General features: G+C 43.6%; 1 protein-coding gene across 1 annotated transcript in view; it reads right to left on the bottom strand.

Annotated features, from left to right (window-relative positions):
- Window positions 1-14,318: 14,318 nt before the first annotated feature.
- ADA2 (adenosine deaminase 2) overlaps window positions 14,319-16,749 on the bottom strand; it is a 35,374-nt gene continuing 32,943 nt past the window's right edge. The window contains exon 12 of the transcript XR_008300027.1: window positions 14,319-15,300. The gene's annotated coding sequence lies outside the window, so the exon portion shown is untranslated. The remainder of the gene's footprint in view (window positions 15,301-16,749) is intronic.

Genomic DNA, 16,749 nt, shown 5'->3' with positions numbered 1-16,749 from the left:
TATGGTCCTCCTTCCTGCCCGGCTGTGTGCTAATTCCTGGGGAGACTATATGCATAAATAATCCTGCAAACTTACACTTTGTAGGGAGGTTGAATCAGGACTAGAATACAAGGGAGAAAATAACTGTCCCAAAAGAGGGTCAGATAACTAAGCGAACACCTTTGCTTTTGAGCACAGCTGTTTGTACCATTTGAAATGTGTAAGATGCCCCCTTTTAGACCTTTGATCTGTCCCCTGGGTATAGTTACACCAAGAATGGCTGAGTCCACAATATATTTAGCGTTAGGTAAGAGGAAACAAGGGGGGCGTCAGGGATGGACAGAGACTGTGCTAACTCAGAGATTAGTTGGCAATATCCTCTGATCTTCAACTTTGAAGGCCAAGATCTTAATTTTGTCAGTTCAGGTGCAACTGAGCAGGATCTGACAGACTGATTCACATTAACTAAACCTATCATAGCCCAACTCATAAACTCTGCCAGGGTATGTGGCTTTCCAAGATTGAAATGTTCCTAATCTCTTCCTGCTATCAAACTACCTAGAAACTGCTTTAGCAGGTACAAGATTTCTTGGTGTAATGATTTTAAAATATGTCCACAATTTATTTGACAATCCTCTTCTAAAAAGGTGTTTATTCCCCTCCTATTGAGTATGGGCTGGACTTAATGCATATTTTTTTAAAATTTTTTTAACGTTTATTCATTTTTTGATAGAGACAGAGCATGAGTGGGGGAGGAGAAGAGAGAGGAAGACACAGAATCCGAAGCAGGCTCCAGGCTCTGAACTGACAGCACAGAGCCCTACTCGGGGCTCAAACTCACGGAGTGTGAGATCATGACCTGAGCTGAAGTCGGACACTTAGCTGACTGAGCCACCCAGGTGCCCCGGACTTAATGCATATTTAATAAATAAAATGAAGCATGCATAAATATAAGTAATTAATAAATAAATAAATTTTAAAAATGAAGTAGAAGTAACACTGTGAAGTAACACTGTGATTGCCAAGGCTAGGCCCTAAAAGATACTGTGGCTTTTCTACCTTTTTCTTGTTTGGCTCATTCATTCTAAGGAAGTCAAATACACTTAAAGACACTCAAATACACTTAAAGACACTCAAGCCAACTCTCTGGAAAGGCCCACAGGATAAAAACCTGAAGCCCCCCCACCAATAGTCATGTGAAGAAAGCCATCTTTCAGGCAGGTCCTCCAACCCTCATGGACATCTTGGCCAAAACCTCATAAACAACTGTAAGACAAAACTACCCAGCCAAGTCACTCTTGAATTTCTAACCCTCAAAAACTAGGAAATAATAAGTGTTTGTTGTTTAAGCCAGTAAGTTTGGGGGTAATTTATTGCACAGCAAGAGGTAACTAATACACTTGATGATCACAATTATATCATAATCACTGCTATTCCATCTCCAGAGGTTTTGCAACCTGGGTCACTGTGTTCTGTATCTGGATCTGCTTTGCTTTCCATCTTCCCCACCTGTGCACTGAACTCCATGAAACTTGAGCCATCCCTGGCAGGAATCAGAAGTAGCCTGGTTTGTTTCAGGAAAGGTGACAGAACACGTATATCTGGAAGGTTCCGATATGGCTATTGTAATTAATACTCTCTGGGTATTTGTGTATGTGCGTGTGTGTTTAAATATTGGTAAGTCTTCCTTATATTCTCTAGGAGTTCATAAGCCAGAAACGATTAAGAAAAATCCTTGAGAGCAAGGTGCCTCTCTGATTCACCTTTGTCTTCCTCATAGGTCATATTGTGGTAACTTGCACTTGATGGGTGCTCAATTAATATTAGTAGGCAAATGAATGAATATCCATACTCCTGCTGTCCCTATAAACTTGCTCACATATATTTGTATGTACACCTGAGTGCATAAGCCTGCTCATATCTACGCACATACTTTGTGTTAGTTAGGACTAGGATTGGCTATAAGTAACAGAAACCTCCAAAGAGTAGGGCTTAAATAAAGTAGAAATTTGTTTCTTTCATAGAAACTAAGTTGGGAAAGAACAGTGAGGCTTGGTATTGTGACTCCATCAACTGATTAGCTACCCAGGCTCCTGTTTTGCTCCTTTACTGTCTTCACTGCACAGCTTCCACTTCATGGTCCAAGATAACTGCTCAAACCCAGATATTATGTTCATATTCCAGGCATCAGGAAAAAAGAGACAAAAAAGGGTATGCCATCTCCCTACAGGTACAATTTCCAGAAGTCTTACATAGGTATACCTCATTCTACTGCACTTCACAGATAATACATTTTATAAAATGTTTATTTATTTATTTTGAGAGAGAAAGAGCATAAACGAAGAAGGGGCAGAGAGAGAGAGAGGGAGAGAGAGGATCCCAAGCTCTGTGTTGACAGCACAGAGCCTGACGCAACACTTGATCCCACAACTGCAAGATCACGACCTGAGCCAATATCAAGAGTCAGACACAACCACCTGAGCCACCCAGGTGCCCCCAGATAATGCATTTTCTGCAGATTGAAGGTTTGTGGCCACCCTGCTTTGAGCAAGTCTATCAGTGCCATTTTTACAACAGCGTTTGCTCACATCATGTCTCTGCGTCACATTTTGGTAATTCTTGCAATGTTTCAAAATTTTTCATATTATTATATTGTTATGGTGATCTGTGATAAGTGATTATGACTTGCTGAAACCTCAGATGATAGCATTTTTAGCAATAAAGTATTTTTTAAATTATGGTATATCAGGGGTTTTTCTTTAGACATGGTGCTACTGCACACTTAGTAGACTACAGTATAGTATAAACCTAACTTTAAATGCACTGGAAACCAAAAAATTTACTTGACTTGCTTTATTGTGATATTCACTTTGTTTCAGTGGTTTGGAACGGAACTCACAATACCTCCCTGGTGTGCCACATCTGCTTATACCTCACTGGCCAAAACTTAATCACATGGCCACACCTAGTGTCAAAGAAAGTTGGAAAATGTAGCCTTGTACCTGGTTAAAAATAGGGGTGTCCTTTTCCACATAAAAAGAGAATAAAGGGAGGTGCTTCAGTGGCTCAGGACCTGTATGAGCTTTCCTGGCACCAGTGCTGCAGCTGGTCACCAACCTGGTGACCCAGTCTCAGATGAATTATGTGACCCTAATTTGTAGCCAGGTGATATTTACAGAAAAACTTCAGGGGTGGGGCACCTGGGTGGCTCAGTCCGTTGAGTGCCCGACTTCAGCTCAAGCCATGATCTCACGGGTTGTGGGTTCGAGCCCCGTGTCAGGCTCTGTGCTGACAGCTCAGAGCCTGGAGCCTGCTTTGGATTCTATGTCTCCCTCTCTCTCTGCCCCTTTCCCACTCACACTCTGTCTCTTTCTCTCAAAAATAAATAAACATTGAAAAAAATTTAAAAAAAGAAAAAAGAAAAACTTTAGGGGCACCTGTGTGGCTCAGTCAGTTAAGCATCCTACTTCGGCTCAGGTAATGATCTCATGCTTTGTAAGTTCAAGCCCCACACTGGGCTCACTGCTGTCAGTGCAGAGCCTGTTTCAGATCCTCTGTCCCCCTCTCTCTCTGCCCCTTCCCTGCTTGTGCGCTCTCTCTCAAAAATAAATAAACATTAATATAAATAAACAAATTAAAGAAAAACTTGAAACCCCCCAGGCTAAAGTACTTTATCCTTGAGTGCACTCCCCCAGACCTTTGCCCTCCTTACCCCTGGCTGCAGAGAGGGTGGAGGGGTGACTTTCTGACACTTTGTCCCATCTGTAGAAGAAAATGAAGAACTCATGGAGCCATCAGTCCACACTGATGGGTTCTCCTCACAGCCCCATGCTCCTGCTCAGATGCTCCTTGTCCCCAGCACTGCCAGTGTTTCATGCCTTTGCCATGTGCTCTGTTCCCTTTCCTGTTCTCTCCCTGTCACTCACCACCTGCTCCAGGGCACTCCAGCCGGAGAAGCTTGTTGACCCAGAGTGTGTGTAACCTGTCCTGAATACCAAGCCGGGTCGTGCTCCAAGAGCAGGCTGTGAGGAGAGGGCTCCTCAGAGACTCAGGATATAAGCGGGCAGCTCAGCTTGGCACACCAACCTTGTTCCCCCTGCCACACCTGTGCTCTGTCCAACATGTCCATGTGAAATGCAAGCTGATTTCTGAGGTGGGGATGGCAATTAAATGGAAAGGAGAGGGGTAAACGAAAGAAGGGGGAAACTGGAGAGGAAGAGTAGAGAGAAAAGCAAGAGACAAGACTGATCAAGAAAAATGCTAAAAATCCTACACACAGAAGAGTGAAGGAAGAGGAAAAAAACAACAGAACGGAGAATCCTAAACATCTTGGAAGCATGTGATTCCAAGTGAACCCTTGGGCTGGATTCTCAGTAGCCCCAGGGGTCTACCACCCCCTGCTCAAAGCCTGTGACCCTTCCTCTGACTTCCTGCTACCTGCCCTTCCTGAGCTCTTTTTGTCTTTTTTTGTTTTTTTAATTTTTAGACTAGTCAAGTAAAGCAGTGGAAGTAGAGAAGGAACAAAGAGATTTGTAACTGGCTGTGATCAATTAATTGTAAAACCACTGTACCCAGACCAGCCCTTCTTAGGCATTTTCAGCTCCTCAGACCTTCCCTGGACTGGATCCCCAGGCTGCCCTGTACTTCTGGGTCAGGGCAGCACCAGGCCGCTCCAAATATAGTTAGTTCATTGTTCATTCCCTCCTTTGAGGAGCCCTAAGGGGAACATTTACCCACTGCAGCTCAGCCCTCACACTCTTCTGCCACTGGCCCTCAGGGAGCCTCTGAGGAGAACCCACAGGGCCGCATCCTGCAAGCTCCATCCTGACTGACTAGCACACAGGTGTTCCATTCCTGTGAGCTCCAAGCCCTCACAAGGAGGGCTAGGGATTCAGGGTGAATGGGGCCGGGAGGAGTCTGACTGCCCTCCAAAGCCCAGGCTCTTGAGTAGCTGAGCAAATGGAGGAGCTGCCCCTCTCCAAGCCCCGACTCAGTGTCATCCTCACCTGGTTGCTGCCCCTGCATCTCCAGCCCTGCACAAGTCACAGAATGCCTAGACTGGCTGCTCTTCACTGAAATGCAAAGACCTAGGGGCACTGTCTATGAAACAGCCCTATGGGAAGAATCACACCTATGTCTTATCAACACTCAAAGTGTCTGGGGTTCCTGGCTGGCTCAGTCAGTGAAGCACATGACTCTTGATCTCGAGGTAGTGAATTCGAGTCCTACATTGGGTATAGAGATAACTTAAAAAAAATTCTAAGTCCAATTGTCAATTTACAGGAAATATGCAGGCCAGAGGAACATGTTAAAGAATACTCCTGGGCTCATTTCCTTCCATGGACACCACTTGGTAACACCCACATCAGTATAAATAGCCCAGAAAACAACCAAAGACTGGCAGAATATACACGCCAGAGCTAAATATAAAGAAGCCACATCGAAGAGAGTAAGAAGGGTGGAAACGTGGTCAGGAGTTAAATGGACCCAGGGACTGTCTGCATTTGAGAGGGACACAACAGGCACAGAGAAGAGAGAGTGGCAGATCCCCAACTGGGCACCACAGGCATGGGGAGACCTGCACAAGGAAGATGAATCTCCAAAACATTTGGCTTTCAAAACTAGAGGAGCCCAACAATCAGGAGGGCTTAACACCTGAACTTTAAAAATGAGTTGGCTCAGCTCTGGGAGAGCCAAGAGGGTAGAGTCTCCACCCTTAAGAGACAGCATAACAAACAGCCCCATTGAGATACAGCATAGAATCAGTAGTTTGAAAAATGCCTGGAGTATATGGGAAGCTATATTTACTAATCTCAGAGTGTGTGATGGAGGAGCAGGGATCACTGGGAGACCTTTCCAAGAACAGAAGAGCTGGCAGGCACCATTTCTTTCCCCCACCTCAGCCAAGAGGCACAGACACCCACAGGAACTGGTGCAGTGGCAACATTCTCCACTTAACTTGCTAACTGTATGCCCTGCCCCTGTGCTCTTCTGCAGACCCACTCCTCCAACCTGGCCTCAGCAGGAATTTTCCCCAGTGGCTACAGGTTCCCCCTGGCAGCTGGTTGGCTAGGACCTTGCTGGCACCATGTGGCCCATCCCTGCATTCTCCTATGGAACTGTCTCCTCCAACATGCCCTTGGTAAGAGTCCATCCAAACCTGCACCACAAGCCTGGCAGTGTGTGAGCAGCCCCAAAAGGAGCCAGCACCACCCTCAAAATGACTACTACCCCAGGGAGAGGGGAAGAAAATGACACACACCAGTTTAACTGCAGCCCCAGCAGTGGAATAGGGGAAAACATCTGGTCTGACTGCAGGCCATGTCCACCATGGAAAGTTTCTCAGAGGACAACACAGGGAGAACACCCAGAAGCTCTGGAAAACACCTAGTGTGACTCAACTCAAACCCGAAGTGGTCCCAGACTGGCCCACTAACAACACAGAGACCAAACCCTACTCACAACAGGCAATGCAGTTGACTAGACTGACGGCAAAAGTGGCTTAGCCACAACAGCAGGGCACACACAACACACATAGGAGAACATACCCACAACACAGCCCTGAAGCACCAGGTTCTAGTGAATGGGGGACACTGCACTGCAGAGCACTATAGGACCTCTTCTTCACAAGGCCACTACTTTCAACAGTAGGAGACATAGCTGACTTTCCTAACACATAGAAATGACAGAGTTACACAAAATGAGGAAACAGAGTAATATGCCCCAAAGGAAAGAACAGGACAAAATCACAGCAACAGAACAAAACAAAACAGAGGTAAGTAATATGCCTGATAGAGAATTTAAAGTAATGGTCATAAAGACACTCACTAGACTTGAGGAAAGAACTTCAGTGAGACCTTTAACAAAGAGATAGAAAACATAAATAACCAATCAGAGATGAAGAACTCAATAACTGAAATTAAAAATACACTAGAGGGAATAAACAGTAGACCAGAGGAAGCAGAAGAAAGCATCAGAAACACAAGAAAGAGGTGCTGGTGAGGACGTGGAGGAAAAGGAACCCCTGTGCACTGCCGGTGGGAATGCAAACTGGTACAACCTCTGTGGAAACCAGTATGAGGGTGCCTCGAAAAATTAAAAATATAATTACCATATGATCCATTAATTCCACTACTTAGTATTTACCCAAAGAATATGCAAACACTAATTTGAAAAGATATGTGCACCCATGTTTATTGCAGCATTATTTACAATAGCCAAGTTATGGAAGCAGCCCAAGTGTCCATCGATAGATAAACAGATAAAGAAGTGGTGCAGGGATGCCTGGGTGGCTTAATAGGTTGAGCTTCCAGCTCTTGATTTCAGTTCAGGTCATGATCCCAGGGTTGTGGGATTGAGCCCCACATCAGGCTCTGAGCTGATATAGCAGAGCCTGCTTGGGATTCTCTCTGTCCCTCCCCTCTCTCTCTGTCCCTCCCCTGCTCACATGCGCTCTCTAAATAAATAAAATAAATAAATAAATAAATAAATAAATAAATAAAGAGGGATGCCTGGTTTTCTCAGTCAGTTGAGCATCTGACTTCGGCTCAGGTCATGATCTCACCATTCATGAGTTTGAGCCCGCCTTAAGCTCTCTGCTGACAGCATGGACCCTGCTTCAGATCCTCTGTCTCCCTCTCTCTGTCCTTCCCTCTCTCTCTCTATCTCTCTCTCTCAAAAATAAATAAACATTGGGGAAAAAAGAATGAAATCTTGCCACTTTCAACAACACCAATGGAGCTAGAGAGTATAATATTAAGTGAAATAATACCAAGACAAATACCATATGATTTCACTCATATGTGGAATTTAAGGAGCAAAACAAGTGAACAAAGAAAAAAGAGACAAAAAACAGATGCTTAATTTTTTTTTCATGTATTTTAGAGAGAGAGAGAGAGAGTGCTTGCAAGTGGGGGAGAGGGAGAGAAAAAGAATCTCAAGCATGCTCAGTGTGAAGCTGGTCATGGGTCTTGACCCCATGATGCTGGGATCATGACCTGAACCAAAACCAAGAGTTGGATGCTCAACCATCTGAGCCACCCAGGTGCCCCTAGACTCTTAACTATAGAGAACAAACTTGTGGTTACCAGAGGGGAGGTAGGTGGGGGAATGGGTGAAACAAGTGAAGGGGATTAGGAACACACTTTATCATCATGAGCACTGAATAATGTATAGAATTATTGAATCGCTATACTGTAAACCTGAAACTAATATAACACTGTGTGTTAATTATATTGGAATTAAAAAAAAAGAAAAGAATACTGTAGGAATGCAATGAGTAAGTTCCAGACTGGGAATGTTCTACAGGTCAAACCTAGTTTTTTCTCCAAATAAATTTCAAGAAACAAAAAAAATAAGGAGGGAGGAGGGGGTAGAGATCACAGGCAGACAGATCCAGAGGTGTGGCTGAACTGACCTTCAGTCATCACCATTAGAAATCAGAACCATTATCTACCTCCCTGCAGAACCTGGACAGCAACAGCGAGCAGCTAGTGATGGAGCATTCATAAATGGAAGACAGGGTTGCAGTCCCACGGGAATGGAAAGAAAGAACCATGTGCACAACCATCCTAGCCCTCCCCTAGCTTTGCTTTGCTTGTGAGCTCTGATGCCAGGATCTGAAGTGTAGAGTCAGGATTTCTCAACCTCCGCACTACTGACATTTTGAGCAGGATAAGTCTTGTGGGTGGCCATGTTGTCCACTGAAGGATGCTTAGCAGCATTTCTGTCAATAGCACTCCATCCCACCCTGCCTCCCAAGCTGGAACAACCAAAAATGTTACCACACATGGCCAAAATGTGGGGGCACCATTGCCCCTGTTGAGAACCACTGGGGTAGACATTCCTCTAACCCTCTGAGTTAGAGTAGCAGGAGTACCAGAATTCCCATTTCCTGAATGCTGGGCTTCACAATTCTGAAGAGGCACCATGAACAGAAGCTGAGTTTCTCATACTCAACCTCTGGTTCCCTCTTTTTAATCCCACACCCCTTCCTAGCAGTGGAGATGCTTAGATTCTCTATGTAATCATATCTCATTGCCAATTGGCATCACCCTGATTTGTATATAAGGAAGATGTGTTCATTTCTTTAAACTTTTTTTTTAAGAATCTTTATGCCATTTCTTTGAACTTTTTCTTTTTTAAAGAATCTTTATGCCCAAGGTGAGACTCAAACTCATGACCCTGAGATCAAGAATCACATGCTCTACCTATTGAGCCAGCCAGGTGCCCCTCTGTTCATTTTTTTATAACCTGGGAGTAGGGAAACTTCTATGAACCAAAATTCAGAGGCAATTTTTTCAAAGGATTGATACATTCAGTTACATACCATTAAAAATCTTTTGCATGGCAAACAAAACAAAACAACCCTACCTGTTAAGTCAAAAGACAAATGAAAAGGTGGGGAAAAAATGATTTCACTTGATATCACAGCTCAAGATTGAATATCCCTACTATATAATACTCCTGAAAAGCAAAAGGAAAATACCAAAAACCAAGCCCTACAGAAACATGGGCAAAATATAGACAAACAAGTTACAGAAGAAGAAATGAAAACGGACTTTAAACATATGAAAAGTTCATTTCATTCATAAGAGAAATTCAATCTAATATTTTACTGAGATACCATTTCTTATTATCAGATTGTAAAAAATCAAGAAGTTTGATAACATACTCTGTTGGCAATACCATGTGGAAACAGGCATTCTCATTTACTGCTGGATTCTACAACCCCTAGGGAGGGAAATTTCTCAATATCTAACAAAATTACATATGCATTTTCTCCTTGACCCATCAATCCCATTTTGAGACTCTTTCCCAAACTTGTAGAAATACAAATTAATTTACTCATGACTTTTTCATTGTGGCATTACTTGCAATTAAGAAAAAAGAAAAAAGAAACAACTTAAGTATCCACCATGGGGGATTGGTTGAATATACCACAGGACATCTCCACAATGGAGCACTGTGTAGTCAAACCAAGAAATGAGTGACATCACTATGCAGATTATGGATTAATCCTGAGTATATAGTATAAAGTTAAAAAAAAGTCAAGTATACATATTAGGCTACACTTTGTATAAGAATTGGGGGACACACAAATACATACATACATATGTATGTATGTATATACATATATATAGTATATTTATTTTTATTTCCAAATATATGTGGCTTATAGTTTTGGGGAAATACAATTAAGTCAAAAAGTTAGTAAGCATCCGGTTCATTCCACTGAGAGTAACACCATGGCAAAGATCATGCCTAGTTATACTTTTTAAGCCTGAAGACTCTGGTCTTCTACCAGTTGGATTTTGAGCTTTGACAGTCCCTTCTATGTCAAGTTAATGGCAGCCTCCATGAGGCTGGAGGAAATGTAGGCCTTGAGCAGAAAGGGCTTGGGCAGAGGACTGAAAATCTCAGTCCTCTCTGTCCATGTCTGCTGCAGTCTCTCTACTTTTGAATGAGGAGGCACTTGTCTTATCCTGCTGAGGCTGGAAGCAGTTTGAGATATGGAAGCAGCTGGCCTGTTCGACCTGACATCACCAACTTAGATACTGGTATCCTGAAGAAAGCACCTTCCTGAGCAAAGTTGTATTCTCATTCCCATCTGTCTCTGCTTACCAAGTGTCCACCCTTGTCTAGAGTTGACCTTCCTGAAAGTGGCAAGAAGAAGCCAGCAAATACCAATATTGTGAGTTTTTCTTTCCTCTCTATATAATGTTATGTATAGCCTTGACTGGTGCATAATCTGTCTCCCAGGGAAAACAGACAACAGGTTGAATAGATCTATATTGAGTCATGCTACTAGCTTTCTACTAGCCAGTGATTTATAACGCCTCTACTGTTTCTCTGCTTCCACAGAACAAAAGCCCCATATTTTAGGTTATTTTACATGCTGTACTCAACTTCCAGGTACTATATTTGGTATAATTAGGATTGAGTTTAGCTATGAGAAACATAAAATCTGAAGTGGCAATAGCTTCAACATAAGAAACATTTCTTTGTCTCTCATGTAAATAAAGGCTAGAAGTAGTCAATCCAAGGCTGGCAGAGTGATACACAGGTGTTAGAATCCAGACTTCTTCCATTGGTTTTTCAGCATACACCTCAACATCTAGCTTTAATCTCATGGCTTAATATGGCTGCCTGGGCTCTAATCATCACATCAACATTTCAGCTAGTGAGAAGGTAGAAGAGATAGAAGACAGTTGGTCCCTTTAAGGACTCCTCCCACAAGTTATATACACACTTCTACTCACAGACCATTGACCAGAACTTAGCCATATGGCCACAGACAGCTGCAAAGGAGGCTGGGAATGGTAATCTTCATTTCAGGCAGCCATGTGTCCAACTGAAAATCATAAGTCTCTATTTCTAAGGATACAGGGGTAACATATACCATGAGACAACATCAGTCTTTGCCATATTACTCCTGAAGCAGAGCATAAGAGAAGGAGTTGGTCCTCATCTCAGATCACCAGGCTGTATGGTTACCCAACTTGTCCTCACCAGGTTTCCTTCCAAGATTAACTCAGGGTTTGATTTTTTTTCCCCAAAAGGATGATATCTCCTTCCTCCATGCACTGTTCCTATTGGCCTTCCTATAGAACATGGTTTCTTCCTACAGTGTTAATTCTTCCTTAAGAGCATAGGAGAACAGAATGTCAAAGCCAGAAAGGTCTCTAAGAAACACACAGCTCCAGAATGGGAGAAAATATTTGCAAATGGCATATAACATAAAGGGTTAGTATCAAAAATCTATAAAGAACTTACTAAACTCAACACCCCAAAAAACAAACAATCAAGTGAAGAAATGGGCAGAAGACATGAATAGACACTTATCCAAAGAAGACATCCAGATGGCCAACAGACACATGAAAAGATGCTCAACATCACTCATCATCAGGGAAATACAAATCAAAACCACAATGGGATACCACCTCACGCTGGTCAGAGTGGCTAAAATTAACAACTCAGGAAACAACAGATGCTGGCAAGGATGTGGAGAAATGGGAACCCTCTTGCACTGTTGGTGGAAATGCAAACTGGTGCAACTGCTCTGGAAAACAGTGTGGAGATTCCTCAAAAAGCTAAAAATAAAGCTACCCTACAACTCAGCAATAGCACTACTAGGAATTTATCCAAATAATACAGGAGTGTTGATTCATAGGGGCACATGTACCCCAGTGTTTATAGCAGTGCTATCAACAATAGCCAAAGAATGGAAATAGCCCAAATGTCCATCGAATGATGAATGGATAAAGAAGACGTGGTATATATACACAATGGAATACTAGTCAGTGATGAAAAAGAATGAAATCTCGCCATTTGCAGCAACCTGGATGGAACTGAAGGGTATTATCCTAAGCAAAATAAGTCAGTCAGAGAAAGACAGATATCATAAGATTTCACTCATATGTGGAATTTGAGAAACTTAACAGAAAGACAATGGGGAGAGGGAAGGGAAAATAAGGTATAGAGAGGGAGGCAAGCCATAAGAGACTCTTAAATACAGAGAACAAATTGAGGGTTGATGGGGGTGGGGGAAATGGGTGATGGGATAGAGGAGGGCACTTGTTGGGATAACCACTGGGTGTTGTATGTAAGTGATGAATCATGAGAATATATTCCTGAAACGAAGACTACACTGTATGTTAGCTAACTTGACAATAATTAAAAAAAAAAAAAATAAAGAAAACACTCAGCCCAGCACCTGTAGTGACAAAAATGAGCTCTTTGACTTCAGAGGCTGTGAGCAGGTTTGACAAGGGTCAATGCACACACACACTCACATGAGCTAGAGCTCAGACCTCCAGGGCCAGCACTCTGTTCTCTCTCCTGTATTGGTCTTTTCAAATGACTCCTATGTCCAGGCAGGTCTGCGCAGTCACCTAGATGGGAATCAATCCAGAGCAGAGTGCACAGCCCAGTCCACTTCCCTCTTTGGGAAGAGGTTCTGTTCTCCATCACTCTATTCTGCTTTTTTTTTTTTAAACGTTTATTCACTTTTGAGACACAGAGAGAGACAGAGCATGAGTGGGGAGGGGGCAGACAGAGGGAGACACAGAATCTGAAACAGGCTCCAGGCTCTGAGCTGTCAGCACAGAGCCCAATGTGGGGCTCGAACCCACAAACTGCGAGATCATGACTTGAGCGGAAGTCAGACGCTCTACCGACTGAGCTACCCAGGCACCCCTATTCTCCTTTGTTGCACTTGGCCTTAGATGAGTTATTCAGGGCTAAAGAAGAGCAGGGCTTTTCTGAAAGACGTCTGGGAACTTAGATGAGCTCCAAGCATCAGGACATGGTTGAAGCAAGTGAAGGAGGAGGTTCGGGAAAAGGCCTTTTCCGGGTACCTGGATGGCTCAGTCGGTTAAGCATCCAACTTCGGCTCACATAATTATCTTGCACCCGAGTCAGGCGTAGCACCTGCCTGGGATTCTCATTGTCTCCTTTCTCTTTGCCCCTCCCCACCTGTGCTTTCTCTCTAAATAAATAAATAAATAAGCCTTTACCAGAGCTCACCAACTAAGGCATTGATCCCTTGGCCTTCCACCCCTTTCCAGAGCAGACAGTGATGCAAGAGCCCCGTATGTACTACAGAAAATTGTGTCTGATAGAAAAGAAAACTGAAGGGTGCCTGGTGGCTCAGTCGGTTGAGCATCTGACTCTTGATTTCAGCTCAGGTCATGATCTCATGGTTTCAGTGTTCTAGCCCCATGCCAGGCTCTGTGCTGACAGCACAGAACTTGCTTAGGTTTCTCTCTCTGCCTCTCACTTGCTTGCATTCTCTCTGTCTCTCTCAAAATAAATAAATAAACTTAAAAAAAAGAAAAGAAAACTGATGCCTCATTTTTCCTTAAAAATCTCATTTGCATATTTTTCTTTGTTCCATTTCTACTTCTAACCTGCCTGGCCCAGGCCTATGACCTATAAACCAAGACCCTGCTTCCCACCAACCAGTGCAGGGATGATGATTTAGCACCTTCTCTAGGCCTCACCTGAGCTGCTGTCATGAAAGAATGGCAGTGGGGTGGGGGGGGGGGGGGCGTGGGGGGAGACACAAGTCTATGAACCCAGGGAAATGCTCACAAGGCTCTTGTTACTTGGCCTTTTCTTCATTCACTGAACAAAGTAGGTACTTATTCTATTGCAGCAGTATTTATAATAAGAGATATTTGAAAGCAATCCAGATGCAACTTGTAGGGGCTTTAATTGAACTATGGCATGTTCCCACAATGAAACACTGAGTTAGAAAAAGGAAGTATTCCCTGACCCAAAATGGAAAAATCCCCAGGGCATATTGTTAAACACAAAGAGCAAAGCCGAGAACAGTGTGCATAATATGCTGCCTTTTGTATCAGAAAAGAGGAAACAGAATATTCATATTTGCATTTGTTTATTTTGCATAAAGAAGCATGAGAAACTAATACGTATGGTGGGAAAAATGGGTGTGGTGGGAAGGAGGATGGGGTGAAGTTGGGACAGGCTTAAGACTTTCCAATCTATCCTTTTCACATTTTTAAAAATTTTGAAATGATATTGCATACGTATTCAAAATTTTTTATTTTAAATATAATAAAATTTAAAAATTATTATGGCACTATTCCCTCATCTTGTACTATGTACTCTAAATTTGTACAGAGCAACAGAGTAGGACGTCCCAAAGTCAAGAACAGGCCTTTCTACCTGGGAGGGGAGCTGAGGCGGCAAAAGCAAAGCATATGAGTGAGGTAGTGGCAGGTAATAAGGCAGAAGCAGGGAGGGGGGTAGGGCGGGGAGATGGTGCTGGAATGAGATCCTGAGGACTATTTACTGTGGGTAGGAAATGGACCAAAATAGTAACAGTAGTGGAAGTATGGGTGATTTTTGTTTCATCTATACTTTTTAAAGTTTACAAATTTGCTACCATAAGCATGTTTTACAATCAGAAAGTATTATTACTGTAACTTATTATATGAAGTGTTACTCCCAGCAGTGACAGGAGGCGACAGCAGAGGATAAGGGAACCAAACGGTGCTCGTAGATCTTGGAGGCATTTGTGGTACCGCAAGTGGCCACCAGGGGTCAGCAGCATGCCGCAGTCCCCCCGCCGCTAGCCACAGGTGACGGGACGAGGCTCCCGCCGGGAAAGGTCTTTCCTGCTATCCTCAGCCTCACACTAATCGCCATTTGCTTTCCACATGCTTCTGTCTCGGGCCATTTCCCACTAAATGGCAGTCACGAGGGTCTCCGAGGGCCACAGCTGTCTGCAAGCTGGGGAGCGGTGGAGGTGGGGGCTGGTGGAGATTCTCTGGACCTGCGCTCTGCCTGGAGACCCTAGACAAAGAGAAGGCCCTTAGGCTGAGGCCCTGAGCTCCAAGAATCAATCCATTTCTGCTGGTGGGGGACAGGAAACTAAGCCAGTTTCCGGGACTGGAACACCGCCAAAGGAGAGCCAGGGGTCACAGGAGGGGTTAGCCTGTCCCAGGAGGAAAATCGCTGCTCCCAGTAGGTCTAATGGTTCTGTCCTCATTAAGCAAGGGTACGGGTGGAGGGGTTGTCTGAGGGTGGGTTAAGGGGCTGAGGCTGCCCAAACTCCACCGTCTGAACCAGAGAACTGACCTAGGCTCACCAGGAGTTTATGGAAACCTGTTACTGAGAGGTGCTTCAGACAAGAAGAGAACAGCCCTATGTTGTATGAGCCCAGACCTAAGACTCTGGAAACCTGCTGTCACCTACCCTGTGACCTTGAGGGAGCTGTTTACCCTCCTTGAGCCTTAATTGAGGCCTCTGTAACACAAAGAGTTAGATAAGATGATCTTTAGGCCTCTCCCAGCTCTGATATTCTATGAATCTAAAAATTCCAGTCTTCCTACCCTTTCCCACCCCAGAAGGGGCTTAGCCCCAGGAAGGTCTGGCTGGACCAAGACAGATCTCATCCCCCTAACATGTGGTTTCAGGACAGTCCCCAGGCAAGTTCCCTTTGGAAGATTAGATCCAGGACACCCTGAAGGTAGAGGAGGAAAAGGTTCTTGGCTACAAGCTGGGACAAAATGAGACTCAGCAGCTCTGCCCTGGAGACAGTAATACCTGTAAGCATTGAGTGTTATGGATATTTCTCTGGCAAAGCCAGTTCAAAATTTCTCCCGGTCCCCACCTTGCTCCCAGACAGCCAGCAGCTCCCACTCCTCTATTTACACCCTTCCTGGACAGAGATGAAAAGACCAAGAAGGTTAAGTTATTTTTTGAATAACAGCTATGCAAAGTAACATATGTTATGTATGTGAAAATAATATTTATAATCTAGCATGCTAACTTAATGCTGGTCTATAGATGCAGTTATATATATCCAATCCTCTAGTGATCAATTCTTGTGAGAAGCAAGGATCACATCAGTCACTCAAACTCCTGACCTTGGGAAAAGGGACATTCTGGGATTCTAGACTGGGTGACTGGGGCAGGTTACAGAATCCTATTCTGGTGAGCTTTAAAAATTAAGCAGGCCTGATTATTCCTGATTATTTGGGGCAGCTCTTCCACAAGGGGTGATGGTTTAGATAACTTTCAGGATCCCTTCCAGGCTGAGAGCCTATAATGTTTTTCTCAGTTTTGCAAGTCTTTTCAATTCAACATACCTTCCCTTGTTTTCCTTATTCCAAATGAAGAGCTGACCTAGAGAAAGACCCCAGATCCAGATTTTGTGGGACCCTGGGGCTTATACATATTTGAAGGACCTTCTTAAAGAAAAAGAATCTTATTATTATTTTTTAAATGTTTATTTATTTT

Source organism: Acinonyx jubatus, chromosome B4, assembly GCF_027475565.1.
Source record: "Acinonyx jubatus isolate Ajub_Pintada_27869175 chromosome B4, VMU_Ajub_asm_v1.0, whole genome shotgun sequence".
Classification (NCBI taxonomy): Eukaryota; Metazoa; Chordata; class Mammalia; order Carnivora; family Felidae; genus Acinonyx; species Acinonyx jubatus.
This window is presented reverse-complemented; position numbering and strand designations above follow the sequence as displayed.